We start from the raw sequence: 16,107 nt of genomic DNA, 5'->3' as shown, positions 1-16,107 counted from the left end.
ACCAATATTTGTTGTTGTCATGATGGCAACAGTTCATACCCCCTCGCTGAAGTTTTATCGAATAGGCTACACTATTCAAACTATCATTGTCTGTTGTATCAGTATCGTTATGGCAACAGTACAGTATGAACCACCACTGCTGTATTTGGCAGGGTTTTTCCATCGAGTACAATATTTTGCACAATCGTTAACTAAAAACGATTTGACCACACAGTTGAAAATGCCACTAAAATGTATGCTAATAACGCAATATTATTTTGCATTAGGAGCATTATGGAAAAAAATATGTCATTATTGCTTTTTTAATTTTTTTCTTTCTTTATTGAGAAAACTAAAGTCCCAGCTTGAATAACCAAAATTCCCTATTGATAATTAAATGTATAATATTGGGTTATAAAACTAATATAAAACAAGTCTCATAATAAGTATCTAAGAACTTATTGTATGAGTAAATATCACTAATTTATTGACACAAAACTTGATGACGGCGCTTATTAAAGCTCCCTACATTAATAAGGGCGGCGCTAACGAAGCAGATGACAAGGTTAAAGGAGCAAATGCAGGGGAGGGTAGGTAGTGTACGGGGGTTGGTGGAGACAGCTCCACTGTTATCTTACATCTGACCCTCTTTATCAACCACCAAAGCTTAGAGCTGCCTCGCGTTCCTCTAGGGATTGGGGTGTTTAACACGACATTATATATACGTGCATTAGTGAAAGTGGTGTAGTTTACTTGATGTATTCCGGTGTTATATAGATAAACACACATATGTAGACAAAACCCAACAATTATTTTTACCACACTACGATGTTTTTAGCTGTTTTACAAAGGCTGAAAACTACCTATTGCCGTCCATGCCAGCTGTCATCGTAAGTTTGGGGACCGAGCAGGTTTTTGCGGCCCTATGGCCGAAAATCAACTGTTCGCTTATACACTTAAACATTAATGTACATTGCATAAACTGTATCCATATACATTGCTGAAGACATTTTTTTTCACAGCTCTTAAGAAGCTATCTACCTTATTTTTGGCTCTAGGTACGAAATATAATATTACGAACGGTAAGGTGCGTATTGTTACCAGAGCCAAGATCATTGTAGAATTGAGTAATATCATGTGTGCAAGATCAGCTGTGTACTTAGCCAAAACCATTTATTTTTTTATTTAAGTTTAGAAATCAATTTCAGCTTTGTCCGATTTCGAACCATCAAAATACTTATGTCGGGATTGAGCTAGCAGCCTTGTTATTCGAAGAGTTTTATTTAACCACCCTCTGCTACCCAGCTATATTAACCTACCAACCAGAATACTTATGTCGCGGATGTTATATTTCACACCCCAAAATTAAAGTCAATTTACTTAAAATCCATCAAAATCTTTCACACTTTAGGTACTATAACAGAGAAAGTTTCTTCTCTGAAAAACTTATTTAGTCCCGTGCCACTTAAAGGTGGGATATAGGGCATTGGGTGGTTAGTACTGAACCACTAAGTCGAGGCAGTATCGCAAAAATTGAAATGTTTGTGATTGGCTGGATTTTAATTCAGCCTCCACAACCGAAGTCTCACACATTAACCTCTGGACCAGCTGCAATCACGATTTAGGGTTTTTTTTGTGTATAAACACGACCAGCGTCTACCAGCGTTTGACCAGCGTTTACATATAACTAGATATATTTATATTCAAACTAAATCGATCGTACATATAAAGTAATGTAGTAAATATTATTATCATCGGAAATGTGTAATGAAATCATATATATTGAGCAAACTTTTGAATTAAATATTTCACGGTAGACCAAACCCACGTTCAGGCTCTCTGGATTTGCCGGTTGAACGCTTTTACATTAACTCTACCTCACTTAAATATAAAACTTTGACCTCAACACCACGCTACACTTTGCACGCTGTACCATTAACTTGCAATATCACTGATGGGATTATTTTATGTTTTAGTAGTAAATTGCAATCATGTATTGGCAATTATTTGAAATGTTATTTATAAAAAAAAATAGCATTAAAAATAATTTTCTTAGTAAAAAAAACTAATAATTTAAGATGAAATCAAGCTTTATTTATTTGTATCAAAATTAATTATAAAACACACGAAGCATTTAATTACTATATTGAAAATGGGTAAAAAATTAAAGTATATTTATTAAATTTTAGGTAGGTTTTTTTTCCTTCCAGGTGTGATTGATACAGTGGGATACATAAACATAATATACACACTCTTTTTTAAGTTTACATAAGATAACGTAAATACATGGTGCTTAAGGTTTTTTACAACTTGAATTATCTTTGGTGGCTATATGAAAAATGTTATTTTTTACCAAGCCTAATAACTATTCTTTACCATTTTAGTCACCCAAAATGACGATGAAGAGACGTTATATTGCCTGTCCGCCATGTCAATATCTTTGACTTGTAAATTAGGGTTCCACTAAATTACGCTGCTAGATTCCCTATCCAGAAACGAACTAATTAAATGCTTCCTAAAAGTTACTAAACATGATGATGAAAGTTACTTTGGACAAAAAGTCAAATAAAGTACCAAAAATAAGTAACATTTTTTTTGGTTACTAGCTCCGATTTCTGAAACAATTTTTAAATAGTCTTACACTATACTTAAGAACATCTATAATGTATGTTATTCCTGTGGGCTTTAGTGTATGACGCTTATTTTAAGCTAGCATAGCCCAAAGTAATGTCTTGATGTGAACAGGCAAACATGTTTCATATTGATTATACGAGTTTCCAAGCAAAAAAGTACGGTACTTTCCTGTTAAAGTATTCATTATTATCGATAATTTTTTCTCGATATATCGATATTAACAAATTGAAACATATCAGCTGACAACTACGATTAATATTGTTCAGATCAACAAACAATAATGAAATGAAACTGTTAAAAAAATAACCTAACATAACTAACAAAATTTGCTGTAACATTTAAAAATTCCGTGTTTCACTTGCCTTTTCTGTTATCAAACGGAATTTTTAAATGGTACAGCAAGAATGGTTGGTTATGTTAGGTTAGCTTAGAACAGTTTCATTTCTTAATCCATATAGACTATTTTAGCATAAACAAGATCAATTGTCAATTTGTAATGAATCGGAAAACAAAAATATCGATATATCGAAAAAAATCATCGATAATAATGAATGTTCCCTTTAACAGGAAAGTACCCAAAGTACACGAAGTATATTAAAAGCCAATCTAACAACATTTCCAAACCAGAACTTGGTTTCTGTACCCTAGCGTGCGAATGTACACGGAGATATAAACTTGCGTGAAGTATGTAGATGATAAGCAACCGCATACGGCTACCCTTACAATAAACAAACCTAGGACCCTCAACATGCACGACAATAGCTGCCTCCTTGTGGTCTATATACATCTGCTGCAATATGTACTAAGTAGCTGGCTCCACTCAGCTGATTGGTGGGGCGGCTTAAAAGACGAGGCGCAATTATTTCAAGCAAACAACCCTTACATCAATGTGCTCTGCCTCATTCAACAATGCCGTCGTTCTTAGCAATATTTTATGTGGGTACACATTGTGTTTTTGCTGCTGATGGTGTGAAATAGTAGATAAGATACGTGCTTTAATAGACATAAGCATAATACATAATAGACATTGCATAAGGTAGTTGGATAATTGTAAACAGCAAACACCTAAGGACATTCTTTAATAAAAGTGGGAGAAACAATTATGCTTCGGGAATGAAATGTATTGAGAAATTATTTACAACACATTTGACAGATATAATGATTGCAAGTATTAAATTTTAGTCAATAATATTTAGTGGAGTTAGCAAATGTGCCTTTAGAACTCTTATGCATGCTCTTATGTCACCTCTTCTAAACTGACCAAAAGAAAAAATCCTCTTAATTTACAAGTGCTAATAAGAGCATTAACAAATAAACTCAATCAAAAATATTTTACTATTGGAGATACAGCTTGGTTTCAGATACAAATCAGCATTGTATGAATGTAAGTATAGTTTAAAGAAAGTCCAATTATTAAATGTAAACAATTGATTCAAAGTACCTGAATTAATAAATGTAGGCCTACTTATTAACTTTATCACGTTTAAATTTTTCCACTATTTTTAGAGTATATACAGTACAAGAATAATTACAGTGTAAGATGTACCGTACTACTATGTTGTTTAAATAAGAGGTTTCTATTCCCACTATAAATTCCATGTGCTCTACTTTCCTGGGCGGTTTAGTAAAGAACATAAACAAGACTTTATGTTCTTAGCACTAAAACTAACAAAACTTCGGATCTTACACACTAGAAGGAACACTGGATGTTTTTCTCTTTGAAGTCAAAAGCCAGATTGAAGGTAACAGAAAGAGGAAAGTCAAACATGACTGTAAATTACGTATCTATTTCTGGGCAAGAGCCCAAGAGTGGACCCTCCAGGGAGGCGAACCCGAACATGTAGTGATAGAATCAACGCTGCAGTTGGATTTTTTTGCCGATTCTTTGTTTACAGTTTGTGTTTGAAGATGGTAAGTTATGTTATTTGTCGGATTATTGCTGACATTTTTCATCACGACTGGTAAGAACCAAGTTTTTTTCCTGGACCTCGACTCTGAGATACCACCATCGGATGAGAAAGTACTTAAACCTGACACAAATAAAGTCAAATACTAAGGACCAGATCATATTCACGATCCTGAAACGTCGTAAAAACTTGGTTTTTACTAATCATGATGAACAATGTCCTCAATAATTGTGAAACCTTAACATTTATCTAAAACCAAATAAGTTGATGGCTTGATGAGTGGAATCGTCAAATAGTTTACTTTCTGAAATTAATATAGTCTAAGCCATCAATAATCAAATAGGGTTAGCAGCAACACTTTTTCAACAGGTTTTTGGCAAATTCCTTTCCTAAAATTATTTAATGATACAAAACTTATGCGACCTCTAACAACTTGTTCTCAAACTACTTGAGTGCTTAGACTGTGCCAGACAGCCGTTGTAAGCTGCAGATTATCAGCCAATAATGTGATCACTTCACTTGGTTTTGTGGTATTAGGCATTCAAATTGGATTCTAATTGAGTCCTGGGATCTAAGCCGTCTGACAGTAGGGGTAAGCGGGACTTAGCGTCTGCAGCTGTGAGATTAGCTGATGATAATGTGATCACCGACTCTGAACGGCATCAAAGGATTTCTAACTCGCACTTTTTAATAAAAACTCTAGGTAAATAAAAATGCCTAATACTTAAGAAATCGTAATCCTAAAATTGATAAAAGGATATGCTAATCAGCAATTTACGTTATGTATTCAGTTATTTTATATAGCGAAATAATAAAAAAGAAATCAGTTACAAGCGCTAAAGGTTTCCTTCTCAACTTATCGTGCTTCAAAGCTCGTGTAAACTATTTTTGTTCTCATTACTTATTAACTACACTGTCATTCATTTAGGAGCAGAGTTGAAAAATGTAAGACTGTGAGAGTAGAAATAAACATCAGAAACAATTGTTGTTATGCACTAGTTTTTCGGTAATAAGAAATAGTTTACAATTTCCAAAATTACATTATAAATTTAGCAAAAGAACGGACAGTCAACATATTTTGGATAATGAAGGAAAAAATGTGAGCAGGGATTGTTGAAATAGAATAACGATTTAGATTAAAGATTAATAATATTGTTGGATTACCGATATTGGATCATTAGTGAGAACAGATTTTCTTGCAAATTGACTAACATACCTATCAATAATATGTACTCCGTAGGTCTAAATGTTTTTCATCTGATTTACGCAAAAGCGGTTATGTCCTTCAAAACTGCTTAAACCCCTAAAACCGACATTCCGTAATACAAGAACCTTGCCCACTAGTGGGGAAACTGATCTATTGGGCACCTTATGGTTTGGTCCACCAGAACAAGTGGTAACTCGAAGAAGAAACCTGTTTTGAATCGATGACACGTGGTAGTGTAATGATGGTAGTGGTAGTTAACACTGGTGTAGGATATTCATATAGTAATGCTGCAGTAATGACGTTCAACCACAAACTCATTTGACAACTCATAACATCTGTATAGCAAACTAAACACGTATAAATGATAGAGGTTAATCGCGGCACGTGGTAGTGTAATGATGTTAGTTGGTAGTTAACACTGGTGTAGGATATTCATACAGTAATGCTACAGTAATGACGTTCAACCACAACTCATAACATCTGTATAGCAAACTAAACACGTATGAATGATACAGGTTAATCGCAGCACGTGATAGTGTAATGCTGGTAGTTGGTAGTTAACACTGGTGTGGATTATTCATACAGTAATGCTGCAGTAATGACGTTCAACCACAACTCATTTGACAACTCATTACATCTGTATAGCAAACTAAACACGTATGAATGATACAGGGTAATCGTGCGTGAAATTGTCGTGGACACGAGACCGAGGGATCAATTACGGATGTTTTTGTATGTACATTCGGTGATGTCGAGATTGCTCTAATCTGTATACAAGATGAATTGAGTTTTAAATACAAGTTAATAATAGTAGTGATCGCAGGTAAGAATATAGAGTGTGTTTTTGTTTAGGAGTATTGCCTACATTTTTGTATAGAAATGTGTAATATTTATTTTTATCTTGCTTCAAAACAAATTTTTGTCTCGCCAGAAAAATCTTTGAAAGGAATAATTACAATTTGTTTTAAAACCTCATGATTTTTTCAAAAATTAAACAACGCAATTTTGTACATTTTTTCAATTCAAGGATACAATGTATGCAGAGTTTTAAACCCCCGACGACTCGGGCTCAAATCCAAGAGTAAAGAAAAACAAATATCAAAGAAAAAGCTACTACTGTAATAATTACCATACTGGGTCAATTCGTCCGTGATCATTTTAATATCTACTATGTATTCTGCTCTCAACGTAATTTGATTTGATTGGAGTAGCAGTATTCAGTATTGGAGTAACAATTAATTCTTTCTTGGTAACTCTTCAACTCATTATACATAATGCTAATTAATCAAAGAGTTTCATCTGATTTGTTACTTAAGACATTTTGGACTAAAGATTGAGTTACGCTTAGAACGCATTAAAATATTTGTTAACACTGGTAAGATAAAAAAAAAACATGGATGTAAAGTTTTTGCTTAAAGTTGGTAAGTTGAAAAAAAGCGATGATATCTAAAATAAGAACTTGCAGCGAAAATGTTGAAATCAGAAGGTCCATTGTTTACACAACAAACTATCTTGCCGATATATGAAATGTGTGAAAGGATTACAGTTCCAACTTTTCCCCGATACGAGGCCTGTTGCAGAAAAGTTTTCTGCTTTTCTCTATCGAAGCGCGGTTTCGCTCTGGTGCGGATCAATAACGCCTTTCCACGTCATTTCTCGCCGTTTTATACGAAATGAAATCTACTAGTGCTTTAGTAGATTTTCTGAAAACCGTATATGTAATACGCACTAGGGCTTTTAAATACAAAATCGATTAACTTTCAAAGGAATAAGTAATCACATTTCCAGATTAATGCACATAAAACAATTGTTTTATAATCAATCAGAATTAATTTTACAATATATTTAAACATAATGAAAATAATATTTTACTTGACTTAAACAAATAAATGGTGAAATAGTCAACAAAAATAACCTATGCCAAATTACATTTATCATTAATGAACTATTCGAATTTAAAGCCTTGGTTGAGTCTAATCTTTCTCAATAACAATCAATGTTATAATGCATCCGCTTCATGGTGTCAAATATTTTTGAATTGTTTATCTTCCTTCAAATGTTTTGAAAAAAAAAACAACAGTGTTGATCAATGTTTTTCAAGATTACACACAAACTAACAACGCAGATAACTTTACACTAACTTTTTAATTAGCTCAAACGTATCCGTCAAACATGTTCGTCATACTGGACAGGCTAATAGAGTTGTAGACCTACTTTCTCAACAAGTCTATCCATATTTGAGTCACAATTTCCTTAACGTCTAAAAACTTACAAATGAGCAATGTAAATATGTAAATAAATTAGGACAGAAATATTAATGTTAATTGATTCTTCAAATGCAAATTCCTTCTACTTATACATGTCGTCTTGTAAATACACTCATATTAGGTTCATAACCTTCACGCACATCCGTTATTAGAAGTTTTTGATACGTCTGCCCCTCCCCCCCCAAACACCCCAAGCAATCTCGGGCTCAGAGTGACTTATCCACATATTGCAGGGTCGGATGAACACCCTGACAGAGCAGATGGGGGCGTAAGTGGCCCAGGGATCTCGAAATGCAGACTTTCTGAGCCGTCTTTTACATAAAAACGTCTATTTCTTACAACTATATGAACAATTACGGAATTTGCGTGGTTACAAAGAGTAATATTATTGATAACATACAAATCATTATGTTACCTACGACCGTTTGTAGTAGCAGTTTTAGTTCAGTGCTTACAATTGAAAAGTTTCACATAACGTCGTTGTTTACTTTCATAACAGCATAGTTACTCATAACAACACAGGTAACGGACCAATGAGGTTCAAGGATTGAGTGAGAAGAAGTAAAATTGTAATGATTTAAACTTCAATAAATCAGCTGTTCGGGCCAATTTAATTGTTGAGTTATGCAATTAGTGTTCGGTTGCATCACTGCCAGTGGAAATGAGAGGTTATAAACGAAAACATAACCTTTAATGAGTAGTGATTTTTGGTGATTAAAACACTGTTGTATGCAAAGTAGTGTACGCAACTCGCGTAAATCGTGTTATTTATGTCTTTACACAATCACTAAAGTTAATCACAATTAAGCATATTGATGGTTTAAAAGAAATGCAAACATCATAAGCATAACGCTCAATGTTTTCATTCACTTCATTCACTGTATGTTTCAAACTTACCACTATCTAAATGTTTCAGATTTTAAGTTAAAAAATTGTTTTTCTAATATAGCTCTATTGGCAAATTATATTACTTTTATCTTTTGCAGCACAGACAAAAGATAGAGGCGAATATCGTGGAGTAGGGACGAATGGCTGTGGTGAATGGGCATCACATTTACAAGGCAAAAACCGAGGAAATGGAGAACGTGGACAAGACAGTTATTGACAGCAACACATTACAGTTTGACGGCTCACTTATTGGCGACTTTGCATTGTATGATTGTGTAGGATCCTTTAACATCCAGATGTTGCCATTATGAGAAAAGAGGTTAAAAACACTCCGTATTCACTACCTAAAATTATGTTTTGTACTCATTGGATACCTTCTTCAATTTAAAATGGCCTTATCGAAGTTAAGTTGGTAAAAGTAAAGCCCAGCATGCAGAGTTCTTCATTGATATGGTCTCAAAATAGAATTCATCAATCTATCAAATATTAGTATTAGTATATTATAGCGTACTAAATTTAATTTTAAAATTCAAATTGTTTATATTACTTAATTGTGCTGATAGTGAAACTTTCAGCAACAAACCTTTAGAGTCACTCAGAGAAAATTTTATACAGACACTACGAGAAAGTGGCTTGGCTAAAAATATACAATTAAAAAAGTGGTTGGGGGCAAAAATAAGTAAATAAAAAGTAAGTTTTGTAAAGAAAAAAACAAAGTTAGATCTCAATAAGGTTAATTTGTGCATCACTATTCAACTAGACAAAAAAATATAAATTCCATATAAATTCATATTATTATTACAGTGATGAAGACCACGCAATGTATGGAATTATAGTAGTGGCATCAATGATTCTCGTACGGTAGGTTTACTTTAGGATGGATCTCGCTATTATTGGAGTCAGTATAAACGGTGAAGAAAGCCAAGTTTATGTTTAGCAAACAATGTTTATTAGCCTTAAACCTTGTGTCATTTAGCAAGAAGGTAGTTTTATGCTGGCTTTACACAGGACCAGTTTCATTTCATCATCATTGCGTCAACACAGTTAATAAGGCAAAACAGGCTGATCTTCCCTAACACAATGATGAGACGTAAAACATGTCATATTAACTATACTCGTACGACATACGATAACACGTTAACATGTATAACTAGAGTTAGCAGAATTAAAAAGTATTGTTTATACAGTTTTTTTCAGAGTTTGCAGTTTTGCAGTTACAGTATTAAGAATTTTGCCTAAATACAAATGACTAATAAAATGCATGGTACGTTTCAACTACTCAATTGATTAAAGATAACGAATATTGTTGGAGTAAGGGTGTAATACACGTTATAGTAAAGATAAAAATGGATGAATGTAACATAATAAAGATAATAGATAAGTAGTTGAAGGCATATGAAACTGTTCAACAGGACTATTTAATAAAATGTAATACCTTCTTCTCGATCATTAGAACAGTGAAAGATGTTCTTAAAACAAGGAGTAAAACGTAAGACTAAGTGTACCGTATGCATATCTGCTTAGCGTACATATATTTATTCGCCTATTGGTTAGATTAACGGCAAAATAGGTAGCGAACAAAGGAGGTCATACTTAAATAGTGTAACAAATATTTAAATAACGACGTTTTATATGAGGCGTTATAAACCTCGACATGATAACAGCTCAATAATGGTAATACACCGTATGCAGTATCACTGTATGGCGTGCTAGACCACAGTTAGTGGTTTGTGAGCTAAAGGCATGTCCCGACATGTTACTGCTGGCTATACCACTGTATCTACCACTATGGTATATAGCTCAAATGGTGATACACCGTATGCAGTATCACTGTATGGCGTGCTAGACATCAGTTAGTGGTTTGTGAGCTGAAGGCATGTCCCGATATGTTACTGCTGGCTATACCACTGTATCTACTACTATGGTATATAGCTCAAATGGTGATACACCGTATGCAGTATCACTGTATGGCGTGCTAGACAACAGTTAGTGGATTGTGAGCTGAAGGCATGTCCCGACATGCTGACTATACCACTGTATCTACCAGTATTGTATATAGCTCAAATGGTGATACACCGTATGCAGTATCACTGTATGGCATGCTAGACAACAGTTAGTGGATTGTGAGCTGAAGGCATGTCCCGACATGCTGACTATACCACTGTATCTACCAGTATTGTATATATAGCTCAAATGGTGATACACCGTATGCAGTATCACTGTATGGCGTGCTAGACAACAGTTAGTGGATTGTGAGCTGAAGGCATGTCCCGACATGCTGACTATACCACTGTATTTACTACTATGGTATATAGCTCAAATGGTGATACACCGTATGCAGTATCACTGTATGGCGTGCTAGACATCAGTTAGTGGTTTGTGAGCTGAAGGCATGTCCCGACATGCTGACTATACCACTGTATTTACTACTATGGTATATAGCTCAAATGGTGATACACCGTATGCAGTATCACTGTATGGCGTGCTAGACAACAGTTAGTGGATTGTGAGCTGAAGGCATGTCCCGACATGCTGACTATACCACCGTATCTACCACTATGGTATATAGCTCAAATGGTGATACACCGTATGCAGTATCACTGTATGGCGTGCTAGACAACAGTTAGTGGATTGTGAGCTGAAGGCATGTCCCGACATGCTGACTATACCACCGTATCTACCACTATGGTATATAGCTCAAATGGTGATACACCGTATGCAGTATCACTGTATGGCGTGCTAGACAACAGTTAGTGGATTGTGAGCTGAAGGCATGTCCCGACATGCTGACTATACAACTGTATCTACCAGTATTGTATACACCTTGAATAGTGATACACCGGTGGTTAGCGGGTTTCTGAAGACGTTTCATGGCACGTGACTTCCTACTAAATTACTGTATCTACAAGTATTGTGTAGTAAAATTGAAAGAGGTTTGATAAAATAAACACTAAACAACAGTTTCAGCGATTTAAAAAATAACATCAAGGTAAAACTATTTTTTTACAGGAATTGTAATTTTTATAAGAACCATTAGGGCACGTTCTTTATTTTCGTTGAATGTTAATTTACAAAATTTAATTTATAAAATTTAAATATTAAAATACTTATTTCACTTCCTTATATACATAAAAACAACAGTTTTACGTAAAATTAAGACGTAAACAAATAGTATTTCAGCTGTCTAAGAAACAAAATGTGCAAATATAATCGTAATGTCTACTAGGCGATGAATTAATATTGACGATAATTTATGACTAACAAATATTTAAACACATTACTGTATTTATTATAAGAGCAAAGAATTAAAACAACCCGAGTCTTGCAGATTTATAACTGCAATTACCGCATAGTAAACTTTCTTTTGCAACTCTTAGGTAAACTGAGCGATAAAATACTGTTAAACCTCGGGGCTAAACTAGCAGAAAATAGCAGCGGAATGTACAATGAACAAATACTCTGGTTGGCATGTATATTGTAAACATCATCGAACCGTACTCTCTTCTATTCTTACATTGATATACATTGCCAATTTAAAGTACCGAATCATTGATTAAGGTCATAGATAAAATGTGGAAATTATTAGTCGGATGGGGCCTACAGTAAATGTTTGTTTTTTTTTTCTTTCACGATTTTAACAAACTAATTCATCTTTACTATATTTTTTTGCATTGTATTAAATTGATACAGGTAAATTGTTTAAGATCTAATACAGTAATAGGTAACATTAATACTTTAAATATAGCTAAATCTCCGTCAAAAAATTTATTCTCTGTAAATAATCTCGCATTTAAGCAAGGGATAAAAAATATAGTTTCTTGACTATTTGAAGTAGAAAGTTTGAAGTAGAAAGGACAAAAAATAATCAGATTATGAACCAGAACAGTATAAACAATTTCATATTTACGTTTAAACTAACATTATTTGTTCCCAAAGTTTAAGTTACATTTTTTTCAAGACTTGTGAATTTATCAATAGACTGGTATCAAGAAATTCCAGTCAAACGGTACAATTAGGTGACGTCACTTATAGTAAACTAATAGACAGTATTGCCAACAGCCACAAACACAACACCGTCGGGACATACAATGAATGTATGTTAATTCAATATCATCCCCCGTGCTTTGTCGTAATGCCCAGACCATGTCATTGGTGTAAGCAGTTGATTGTTGCAATGACAATGCCCACTGGCCATTGGCCTACGGTAAATAGACATTCAATCATTGGAGCCGGGTGAATCAATTAATGGGTGTTGTGCAGGTCATGTATTCCTAAGTCCCATTGTTGTGGTTAGTAATATGTGTACTTAACATTTACTAATAATTTACATTGTGTGACAAGTAATTCATCATAACGAAATTTGCTACGTAAGATATTTCTCAATTTCTCTATGTTATTGAATGTAAAACCTTATAAAAAAGATATGTCAAAAGAATTGTACGGTTAGATAATTTTTTATGACACCAAAACTCAAGAGAGTTTATTTTAAGTAGAAAACGAGTGACGGGTGAGTTTTAGAACAAATAAAACTGGTTCTTATTGACTCGAGCTATATAAATGTTACTGAACTTTTCAGGATCGAACCAGCAATCTTGCGACTACAATGCGATTGCAGTACAATAACTACTCAGATAGGAAATTCTCATGAATAATACAGTGTGTGAATTAACTGAATATTGAGTGGAAACACAAAACTTTAATTGTACCTACGTGGACGACAATAACTTAATTGTTGAACAGTATCGACGAATTTCTTCCTTAAATATCGTCATAATGTCAAATTCTCAAATCATCCAATGCAGTAGACCACACATTTCATAAGATTACGTATATAGGAAAAATTCCAAATCCTATCCATCCACTAATTGTTAAAGTTACAACAACATAGTTGTAAGGGTTTAGAAAGATAAAACGTATATGATGATATTAACCCCATTTAGGTTAACCTGAAGTACAAATAAAACAGTAGAGTCTGAAAAGCGTTCAGTTCTTGTGGTTGCAAAGTAAAAACCATTTAATGGAATCGCTGAACGAAGGAAAACTAATTTAAGAACGCAAAAGTTCATTTCCGATCTTTTCGATTAAACTTGGAAACAAATCCTGCTTATTCTGGGTCACCAGTTTTCGGTCATAACGATTAATTTCTCCCCCCTTTCCACCGAACTCCCAACTTTACCAATATCGGGACTATTTCGTTAAATCAACAATGGGTAGATTTGTGTTGAAAAATGGAAAACAATACGGTTTGTTCAATGTCTAACATATATATTTGAAAGGTTATAATAATCAAAGTATATAATAAATGTTAATGTTTTATTTTATTCGCTGTAAATATATAAAGTAAAAAAAAATTACTTAGCTTTTTAACAAAATACAACTTTGGATAGAGAACAGTAAAAAGAAGAGCGCCAATAAGGTTTGTTTAGCAGATTTGTCCGCATAGTTGTGAATAACAAAAGATGTTTTGCTTAACAACACGTAAAACTCCCACCCTTCAAAAACTTAGTTTATAAACTGTAAAGCATCTTACCAGAGTCGAATAATTTCTTAAACGAAGCTCAAAATGTCCTCACCATTTTAGTCCTGAAACAAAAGATATTTAAATATTTAACTAAAAAAAGGAGTAACTTAATTTTACATCATAAATAAAAAAAAACGATTAAACAGTTTTAAAATAGTAAATAAACACAAAACATAGAAAGCAAGTTTATGGTTTTTGACAGTCCAATTGCACTAAATGCCCCAACCAGCTTCGCATGTTCTGCAAACTTCTAAATCGGAATGAAACTTTTCAGTTTTTAAAAAATATTTTAAGTTTCACATTTAATTTTCTTAAGTTTTGCCACTTTTTTAGTTCTCGCAAAATGAAATAGTTATAGATCTACTTTATTTTACCGATAGGAATATAATATTTAACAAAATATTTTGTTACGTGAGGAAGAATTAAAGTGTTTTCAAACAATTGTATTTCGTCATTAAAGCATGTGTAACGTTCTATTAACAAGCATTACTGAATTAGAAAATTCAATAGGTTGAATCTATAAAATTGAGCTAAGAGATTCATACCATTTTAAAGTGATTTACATACAATAAAATCCGTTTTTGCATACCTCAAATAATACCTGAAACAATACAGGAATTTCATATTAATGTATAAGCCTATACAAGTTTTTCCTTGCGCTTTAAATGCGGGCGTTCGCTAAAAATGCAATTAATCTGAATCAACTACACGAGCATGTTGCTGATGACATAATTTGTTAACTAGGTTGATGAAAAGTAATGTGCGTGGAGCAATAAAGTAATGGAGCAGGGCGTGACGAGAGATGGTAATTTGGTTCGGAAATGAGTCCACATTGTCTTTGCACCTAACACATCGTCACGTTGATGTGAAAACCAGAAGAGCATTAAATGTTAAACCATGCAGCGCTAATCCGATTTGCGAGAGTTATTAATATCGATTAATTCGTTAAATAATCATCCGGTGGCAATATCGACAGAGTCAACTTAAAAGTAAATACGAATCTACTGACTCAACGCTTCCTGATAAATAGTTAAATTCAAATATTTTCGTCAAAAACCTTTTTATATACTCTATTATGCGATTTCGATTATCGTAATAATGCTATACTAAATATAATATCTCTTCTCTGTGAAGACATTTGGTATTTTATAAATAATGTTTGTCTCTCCTGGATTATATTTAGAAATGTGAAAAATGTTTAATAAATCCCGCAGAGCACGGGATTTTGTAATTGGATCTTTGAAGGTGAGAGAGCAGCTTTGAAGAGATGCCGCAGACGGATATGGTATTGTAGATAACAACCTTTATTAGAGTCTTTCTCCCAAGCCTGCGAGTTACGTTTATTACACAGTATTCTTTGTTTAATATATTCAAATCTAAAAACGTTTCCCCGTAGGATCTTGAGTTCCTCGCAGCTTGTACCGGAATTTCGTCGCTTGACATTAATGCCATGTAATAATATAACCTCAAGAATACAGTCTTTAAAAATTTAAACTACATACTTAGTTGTAACATAGAATTTGAAATACTGTGCATAAATATAAGTGTAACATATTTTAACTTCTTTTCTATATTTTAATTAAATTGAAACCCCTATTTTGGATTTGTGACTTTTTCAAATCCAAAACTGGATGTCTTACATTATTGGCAAACCAAGAATGATATAAATGATGTGATAGCATTCGACAAAATATGGCACAATGG

At 33.6% G+C, this 16,107-nt stretch overlaps 1 protein-coding gene across 2 annotated transcripts in view; it reads right to left on the bottom strand.

The window, feature by feature from the left end:
* The window catches only part of LOC128985370 (leucine-rich repeat-containing protein 24-like), a 231,400-nt gene that overhangs the window by 94,102 nt on the left and 121,191 nt on the right, over window positions 1–16,107 (bottom strand). For both annotated transcript variants that reach the window (XM_054404806.1, XM_054404805.1), the window contains one exon: window positions 14,413–14,465. The gene's annotated coding sequence lies outside the window, so the exon portion shown is untranslated. The remainder of the gene's footprint in view (window positions 1–14,412; window positions 14,466–16,107) is intronic.

The sequence above is a fragment of the Macrosteles quadrilineatus genome, unplaced genomic scaffold, assembly GCF_028750875.1.
Source record: "Macrosteles quadrilineatus isolate MER2022 unplaced genomic scaffold, UCM_ALF_1.0 Scaffold_2__2_contigs__length_208266976, whole genome shotgun sequence".
NCBI classification, from domain to species: Eukaryota; Metazoa; Arthropoda; class Insecta; order Hemiptera; family Cicadellidae; genus Macrosteles; species Macrosteles quadrilineatus.
The sequence above is the reverse complement of the archived record's forward strand: the minus strand, read 5'-3'. Positions and strand labels throughout refer to the sequence as shown.